Source organism: Cryptomeria japonica, chromosome 5 (genome assembly GCF_030272615.1).
Source record: "Cryptomeria japonica chromosome 5, Sugi_1.0, whole genome shotgun sequence".
Classification (NCBI taxonomy): Eukaryota; Viridiplantae; Streptophyta; class Pinopsida; order Cupressales; family Cupressaceae; genus Cryptomeria; species Cryptomeria japonica.
Window position 1 is genome coordinate 1,082,501 of NC_081409.1, and position 9,238 is coordinate 1,091,738.

Consider the following 9,238-nt stretch of genomic DNA (forward strand, 5'->3'; position numbering starts at 1 on the left):
ATCTGATATACTTTCATTAGCTATCCTAAAGACTGTTGTTGGTGGCCATTTTATTGTTGTTTTGAGAGTCACAATGCAAACGTGACCTGTTCCACTTTATGTGGTTGTTGTTTCTTGTGGAATGGGTCATTAATGATGTATATTATTGTCTAATAATAGGTTTGAGTTCAGGGAATAATGTGGAGATGAAGTGTTGATACCCTAGGGTAAGAGATTGAGTGACTCGGAAAAGCATGAAAATGGAGGCATGAGTATAGCAGTAGAAGATCTACCTTAAGGAGGTAGTGTTTTTATGTGAAACAGTGTTAGGGGATGGTAAATTCATGGTGAATAACAAGTTTCAAGATTTGGAAGTGAGTTTTGGGGTTTGAACAAGGAGGCCCTAGTTTTTTAGGCCTAAAAAGGGGGGTTTAGTATCTAACCTATCAAATGATTGTGTATTGTCTTAAAAAATGGAAAATGTATGGTTTTGGAACATTTTTCAAGACTTTTTTTGGTTTGAGTTCTGGTCGTACCATTTGTTGGTACTTGCTTTGGAAAAGAGGGCTAATTGGGCCTAGTTGGTGTGTAGCAGGGTGTTGGTCTGAGTATTTCGTCCAAATGAACCATAGTTTATTTTCACATATGTTAGGTAAATTATAAAAGGGTATCCAGATATGAAATTTATTTTTCAAGTGTTTTCAAATTATTTTGAGTAAATGTCAGAATACCCGCTGAATAGGGCTACTAGGGAATTGGTCTATTTAGGGACCCAGGTAAGTGTTTGTGAGAAAACTAGTTGATAGAGTGAGTGAAACCTATTTGTTAAAGTGGAATAGGGTATGTATAGACACTAGGAAGTGTTGTAACAAGTTGGTGAGGTTGAGAGTTCTATTTGGGCATCTTGGTGAAGCCTAGTGAAGGAAGGTGAAACAAGAAGAGTTGAGTTTTCAAGAAGAAAGAATGATGAGTTTCAATGTGATTGTGGGAGGGTCCATGATGCTCTGCATCAACACTACTATAACATTTCTCACAATAGCCTATTTTTACAATATTTCCATCCATCAAAGATGATGGACACACCTATTTTTGGCCATGTACCTTTGATGACTCTCAATTGTGTCTTTATGGAATCTTTCTCCTTTGCCAATAAGGTAGTTCACACCTTTTCATACCCTAGACAAACATAATCATGAGGTGTATTGCAAAGGGTATGCATCATGTCTTGATAGTAAGGTGATCTAACAATGTTGAAAGGAAGCCCATTGCCATAAGTGCAATGAGCAACACTCTGATCCGCAACCTCTCTGATTTTATTTTTGAAGGTACTATCTAATGGGCCTCTTTTTCATGTAACCACAACATTCTCTGCTTCAGAAGGTGGTGGCATTGGCATGAAGGAAGTGGGCCAACTAGTCTTGTGGAGTCACTACTACTAGGAGGCCTCTTTGAGCTTGCCTTGGCAAGAGGATGATCAGTCTTTGGCTTGTTGCTTCTCTTGTTGACTTCCTCATGTTATCTAATATATTCAATAAATAGAGCTTTTGACAACCCTTTGCCATCTAGCCCCTTATTAAATTTTATTCCATGTCCATGGATGGCGTAAAGTGACCTTTCACTCGATAGTATGAGTCGATATACTCTACACTACAATGGTTACACTGCCAAAAAGAAATCCCACTACCAAGCATTTGTTTGATCATTGTTGTATAATGCAAAAGTGGTGAATTGGTGTCAATTTTAAAAGGCTTATGTTGAGTTTGAGCCTGGGCAGCTGAAGTAGAGCTTGCACTTACACTTGCAGTTTTAGCCATCATGTCTGAATAATGAACCTAAAATAAAAAATGGAAACCTCAACATTACTTAAAAAAATTGAAAAAAAATTAACATTATAACCCCTATTATGCATTCAAAGTGTAAAAAAATATTCAAAACTTCTTAATTCTTTTTATAAAAAAACTTAAATTAAAAAAAAAAATGATTTTGTTTTGAAAAAATTCTTGACAACTTAAAAAAATGAAGATTCACTCTCCTTTGATGGTTAAATCTTCCTTCTCCAACGATTCCTATGCCTTCAGGGATAAATTAGGGTTTTACAAAAATGAAAAAGTTAAAAAAATATATTTTCAGTTGTGGGCCCCGTTTTTGGATACCCATAGGCTTGGATTGGGACTAATCCTCCGAGGCCATGCGAGACCCATAGGGGACACACACTCTGCGTGGTTGGTTTAACCGGTCATAATAAAATTATATTTTTATACTTTTAGTAAACAAAGCCTAAATATATGTATTTATTTTTTAATAGTTAAATGCTATCCACCATTCAATTGTAGGTGGCAAGATATTGATGAAGGTAGTTGTGTTATGTTGTGCTATACTGTATGCTCCTTTGGAACTGTTTGAATCCTATGATTTGATAAGTGTTCATTGACAGCTGGTTGGCTGTCATTTTGTATTATTTTTCTCAAAAAGATAGTTTAAAAGATAGTTTTGATAAAATGAAAAGAAGGTTCGTAGTGTAAAAGAACATCAGTAAAAATAAAAGAAAAAACAAAATGAAAAAAATCGACAGTTCTGAATGCCGCAATTGACCTACACGTTCCTATGTAAATATAAACCTTTTATTTCAAAAAATAACCAGTTCTTCTCAAATAAGTAATGCATTCTGCATAATGAATAGGACGATCATGTGGGGTGTAGAACAGTAGGTGTGGAAAGAAAGTCCTAATGTTTTATCATTTTCTCCGACAATCGTACGTTAATTTCTATTTTTTTTCAGTTCAGACAACGCATTTGTAGCTGAGATTGCTACTTTATCAGTGCATTTGTACCTGTCAATTTTTTATGAGCAATGACAAACAGACCTCATGCTCTAATGTTGGCCTTTCCCACTCGGGGCCATATTAAGCCCATGATGCAATTTGCCAAAATTGTGTCTGCCCGAGGATTTCAGGTCGCTTTTGTTAACACTGAAAACATGCATGAGAAAATGTTGAAATCTGGATCGATCCAGTCCATGGGTGGGATTAATTTCGAAACTATTCCAGATGGCCTTCCTCCGCAGCACGGTCGTACCAGCCAGATTGATGAGCTCTGTAAGTCCATCACAAATAATTGCTCTCCACATTTCGAAAAGGTGATAGATAAGTTGAATAACTCACCCGATGTCCCTCCCTTGAGCTGCATTGTCTACAACGGACTTATGAGTTGGGCTCAAAAATCGGCCAAGCGATTGGGAATTCCCGGAGTATCATTCTGGACAGCCAGTGCTTGCGGCTTCAACATTTACTTCTCAATGCCTCTTCTTGTGGAGAAGAGATATATTCCTCTCAAAGGTATGTTTCTTCCACCTTCATTTCCAAAGGCCTTGATTTGGAGTCTTAGGTATGTTTCTTCCACCTTCATTTCCAAAGGCCTTGATTTGGAGTCTCAGCAGGATTTGTTTTGTTGCCTTCCCCCTGTATGATAGCCTTTCTCAAATCTTAGAAGAAAATAAAGAAAGCATAAATAATTAGAGGAACCCTTTACAGATATGTTGGCATCTTAATTTTCTCATTTAGTATAAATAGATGTATAAATAGATGTATGAGGAGAACGGCTTGTGCGGTATGGAGATAAAAATATACATGTTTGTTTTTTTATTTTTAGCTGTCATTCATGTGTCAAAGACATCTATTTATTGAGATAGAAATGTAATGTTTTTTTTTATTCTGATCATTAGATCACTTTCACAATTCAGAAGCTTGTAATCCCAATTTGAATGAATATAAAGTTTTATTTGCTTTATGAAACAATTCTGTAGTTATTGATATCAGAGCTATTTATTTTCTTCAAGACAGATTGCCATAAAACTCAATAAAAGAGTCCAATCCAAATCCTTTCCCATTACTTCATGTGGAGCATCGTTCCAATCTAAAATATTCAGTCATTTTTGTTATTGTACCCTCATTTTCCTTTCATTTAATATCATAAACAATTCTTGTAATTTTTAGTTTCTGACTTTTTCAGATATACAATTTACATATCATTTATAATATGGACCTGAGTCTTCAAACTGAAATCTTTGTGATTAAGAATCGAGGATTGAGAGTTATATCCACGTGACTAACAAAAACACACATATCATTTGTGGAACAGATAAAAGCTATAAAAGATGCCCACATTGCGTATAAAAGATGTGCCAAAGTTTCTGCTATGATCCTACTAATTACATGTATGAGTTTGGTGAAACCCAATGCCAGGCAGCTCTCTTGGCCGATTTCATGGTAGTTAATACATTTGATGAGATAGAGGGCCCAATAATAGACACACTTCGGCCCAGGATTCCTGTGTACAGCATAGGCCCTCTTTTAATTTCTGTAGCAGAAGAAACAGATGGATTGTCTGCAAGCATATTTACAAGCTGTGTCAAATGGCTCGATAGTCAAGAACCTCATTCGGTTATTTTTGTGTGCTTTGGAACCATGGCAGTTATCTCTGAAAGGGAGCTTGTAGAGTTTGCATGGGGTCTAGAGGCCAGCATGCAACCATTTCTATGGGCTATTCGTGCAGATCTTGTTCGTGGGGCTTCCGCTGTGTTACCTGTAGAGTTAATGGAGAAAGTGAAGGGAAGAGGTCTTTTTGTAAGCTGGGCACCTCAGGTAGAAGTGCTCTCACATCCTTCTGTGGGAGGTTTCTTAACTCACAATGGATGAAACTCCACTTTAGAAAGCATTTGTGCGGGTGTACCCATGATTTGTTGGCCATTCTATGCAGAACAACAGATCAATAGGACTTATGTGAGCCAGGTTTGGAAAATCGGGATTTCGATGAATGACTATGTGACAAGAGGAGTGATGGAAGAAATGGTGAGGAAACTGATGAAAGGGAAGGAAGGGGAAGAAATGAGGAGGAGGAGTGCTGAGTTGAGAGGTTCTTCCATTAAAGCGGTCAAGAATTTGGAGAAGATTTTAGAGGCGATGGAAGGAAGAAAGGATATATGATTGATCTAATTTATTTTAGATTGATTGGACATTTTTATGATTATGCATTACTATTTATTAGTTTAGTAATTTGTGTTTGATAGTTTACAATTTAGGTAGTTTAACCCCATGCAAGAGTTTTTAATTATTTGAATCTTCATACTATGAGCTATCCTCTCTTCTATGTTATGCATCTTCCCTCAAAAAACTATTACCTTCACCCACGGCCAAGTTGTTCTGTCATGTATGTGGCACCTTCAATCTTCTTTGTAGTTTCTCTACCATCTGCATACTTTATGTTTAGCGCTATCACTTCCATTATAAACCATCTTGGCTTCCTTAATTTGCAACCGCCTTTCCAAATTCTTTCGGCCCTTTGCGCTTCCTCTTCATAATATTCGATGGACCCTCGTTATACTTAAATGGTAGCTTCTTGTCTTTTGTCTCTTCAATTCATAAAAATGTTTTTTTAAATTTTTTATCCCCAAATGACCTTTGTAGTTTCTTCAAAATTTTCATAATAATCTGGTTTAATACTGATGATATGTTTTATATTAGATTTCTTCATTTTGATTCTTAGAATTAGGTAATTTATGGTAAATCTAATTGAATCTTTACTCTTTAAACTTTAATAACAACTATGATTGCTTAAAAATCTCTGTATAACTTTTAAAATTTTCTTTGATTTATATAGAACTAACATGGCAGATAGAATTATAACTATTAATCTTATTTTTCTTTCCCTTCTACATTCTTGTAGATTGTAACTGTTAATCTTATTTTCTTTCCTTCAAAATCTTTCTCTCTATTTGAAAACTATTGAAATGATTATTACTCTAATAATTTTTATAGATTAATTTATTAATTTGCTCGACAGTCACCTCTAATTTAATCTTTTTCCTATAAAAAAAAGAGAGATAAACAAGACTAATACCTAATAAAACTATGCAATTGTACATTGGTAGTTGTTAATAATGAAAAGCTAACAAAAGTGTTGGTGTAAATAATTATTCATCATGGATATTATTACACCTTACTTAAGTTTACTTAGGAAATGCATTTCATAGTAGTTTGGGTATGAGACACTTGGGTGTTTGTGTCACATTGGGATAGTGTGTGTAGGAGAAATTCCACCTTTTATGGTGTTGATTTTGTTGTTACACGCCACATTCAGTGGGTGATCCACATCATGTGGACTATTGTATTGTTTCTCCTATCTACCCACACCTATTTCCTACCTACCCTTGTTTCTTATTGAGCCACATGTCATGTTTGTGTGCTCACATATCCCTAGCCTTGCCTATATAAGTAGGCTCATCTACATTGTATGTAACAATGATCGATTGATGATCCAGTTGATCAATATTTTTATCTTGATAGAATATAGTTTATTTCTATCATATATTTTGTCTCTCTTATTTATACTTTCCATTGCCTCTTGATCTTGGCAAAATCTCACATGGTATCAGAGCTCGTCCATGTCTCACATGGTATCAGAGCCATTAGAGTGTCATTGGTTTGCTAATTGAGAGAAATTTGATGCTATTTGGGGTTTGCATTTTGGAGTTTTCTATTGCAAGTTATTATTGAAGCTTGATTGCCTTTTGTTTCATCCAAATCGGACTTCAGAGGCCAAATCTAGAGGCATTTGAAATTTGACGCTACGGCGGAAATTTTCCAGAAATTATAATTTTGCAGGCAATTTTCAAATAGTGATATCTCACTCATCCGGACTCGTCTTTACGGGCAATTTTTTTTGTTTTGGGGTAGAATTTCATGATCTATATAGTGGTGCAGAATATTTCTGATTTTTTGATACAGGGTTTTCGAAAATCGCAAAATCCCAATTTTTACAACTTTGGAGGCTTCATTTGGGCTCATATGGACTCCTTTTCAGGTGCCCTTTTTTTTGAAAGTGCATTTTTTTCATCTACTTTCATAAACTGCCATCTGTTTGTAGTGATTTTAAGTAGAAATTGTACTTTCAATATTTGGCCATTTTTGGCATATTTGGTACTTGTATTTTTCTTGGATCTCAGTTTAGATCACTAGAAGTATTTGTTGAAGTCTCTTAGATCTCATTTTGAGAAGTTGTAAATTGAAATCAGAAGTCCACTTTGTCTTGTTTTGCAAGTGGCCCATTGTATACGTACTAAGTATAAAGTGCCAAAATCATCATTTTGGGGGATTTCTCGATTGAGTATTTTGGGGGGGTGTCTTGTGTGATTGTACCTCTCTCTATCTTGTGTTTTTACATTTTGGTGCTATGGGTTCTCCTAAATTTCCACTTTTAACTCCTCATAATTATGCATCATCGAAGATTAAGGCATGGAGTAAACTAATGGAAAAAGGACTCACTCATTATGTAAATGAAACTATAACATCACCACCTAATCCTAAGGTTGATCCTAATGCTCAAATTGAATGGCTTACTAAGAATGCTATGGCACTTGGAACTCTTAGAAAGTATGTATCACATGACCTCATTTTTCACATTGATAAGTGTACAACAATTAAAGAGACTTGGGATATTTTTCAAAAATTGTATGGTCAAGTTGATGAGATTAAGGGCTACAAGCTTGATAGTGAACTCACAACTTTGGATCCCAAGGATTTTGATACACTCCAAGATTATGTAACAAAAGCAACTGAGCTAAGAGAAAAGCTAAAGGATAGTGGAATTGACAAAAAGGATGCTCAATTGGTTTATAACTTGTTGGACAAGCTTCCTTCAGAGTATGCAGCCTTTGTATCTAGCTTTCACACCCATAGGTTAGCTCAAGGTTCCTCATACACTTCTCCCTCATTTGATTCATTCATAGAGATGTTGATACTTGAGCAATCTAAGTTGACCACGATGGGGATTCTCAAATCTTCAAAGTCACAAGCTTTGGGGGCTAATAAAGGGAATCAAAGTAATCAAGGAAAAGGCAAGAATCAAAAGCAACCTAAGTGTAAACCACAACAAGATGGAGCACAATCTTCCTCTCCACAACAAGGTGATTCACCATTCTCACCTAAGAGGAAATCATATAAAGACAATCTTTTTTGTGGATATTGCAAGAAGTCAGGACATGATGAACATCGTTGTTATAAGAAGGATATTGATGAGTTGAAGAATCTTCTTGAGAAGAATAGAATCAACCTACCTTCTAGAATGTCTACATCGGCTTCTTCTTCCAATAATAAAGGAAAGGATCACTCTTTTGGGACAGATAAAGGAAAGGGGCAAGCTCTTTGTACTACTACAAGTCATGATTCGGGGAGATGGCTTCTAGATTCAGGGGCTTCTCATCATATGGCATCTTCGCAGTCTATGTTTTCTACATTTGAGCCTTGCCACATGTCACAGATTTTGATGGGAAATCATACATACATGGATGTGATTGGGAAAGGATCTCTTGTCATTGGGGATAACTCCTTCAATGATGTGTTGTGTGTACCCCACTTGACAAATAATCTTCTTTCCATCTATCAAATCACACATGGGGCAACTAAGAAAGTTGTGGAGTTTACACCTGATTCAGTTATCATTAGAGACATGGAGAGTGGAGCTATCATTGCGATTGGGGTGGTTGATCATGCATCTCGGTTGTACTCTTTTTCAAATTTTGGTCCTATTGATAAGGTTGGTTCTTCGTATGTTGATGATTCAGATTTTGAGGAGAACTTTGGGCATTTGAAGTTGGGGATTCTCACATGTGACCCCATTCTTGAGCCTTGCATTTCATCTCCTTCTATTGATATCACACCACCTATTGCACCTGATGATGCAGCTAGTGCGACAATTTTGCCTTCTTATGATTTGGTGCAGCAGGATATTTCATGTCTTCCAACTTCAGTTGATTGGAATGCCTACTTGACAGACATTGCAAGTTTGTTTGTGGACTCCTACATTGCAGATTTGGGAGACACCATTGATGACATTCATCTTCTCTTTGATGAAGATGATCCTTCTTTGATTGTTGAGAGGGATCACTTTGACCCTCTTATGCATTCTCTACATGATCAATCTTTAGAGGTTGACATGATTGTGGATACTTTTGTACAACACTTGGAGGAGGTCTCTTTATCTTTTGAGGAGACATGTGAGTCTTTGGATATTGTTCTACTTACATCTCCACTAGATCTTAGAGTGCCTTTTTCAGCAGTGTGGCACAGTTTACCACCTTTGGAGGGGGTACCTTTTAGCATCGACATGGGGACACTTGAGCAATTTTCAGAGATTCCTTTCATCATGAGTTTTTTTCTTACATCTTCCCTTCATGATTGGGGATACTTTATGGATACACCTTTGG

The 9,238-nt window shown here is 36.2% G+C and overlaps 1 pseudogene; it reads left to right on the top strand.

Annotated features, from left to right (window-relative positions):
* The window catches only part of LOC131073123 (7-deoxyloganetin glucosyltransferase-like), a 21,073-nt pseudogene extending 16,112 nt beyond the window's left edge, over positions 1-4,961 (top strand).
* Positions 4,962-9,238: the final 4,277 nt, after the last annotated feature.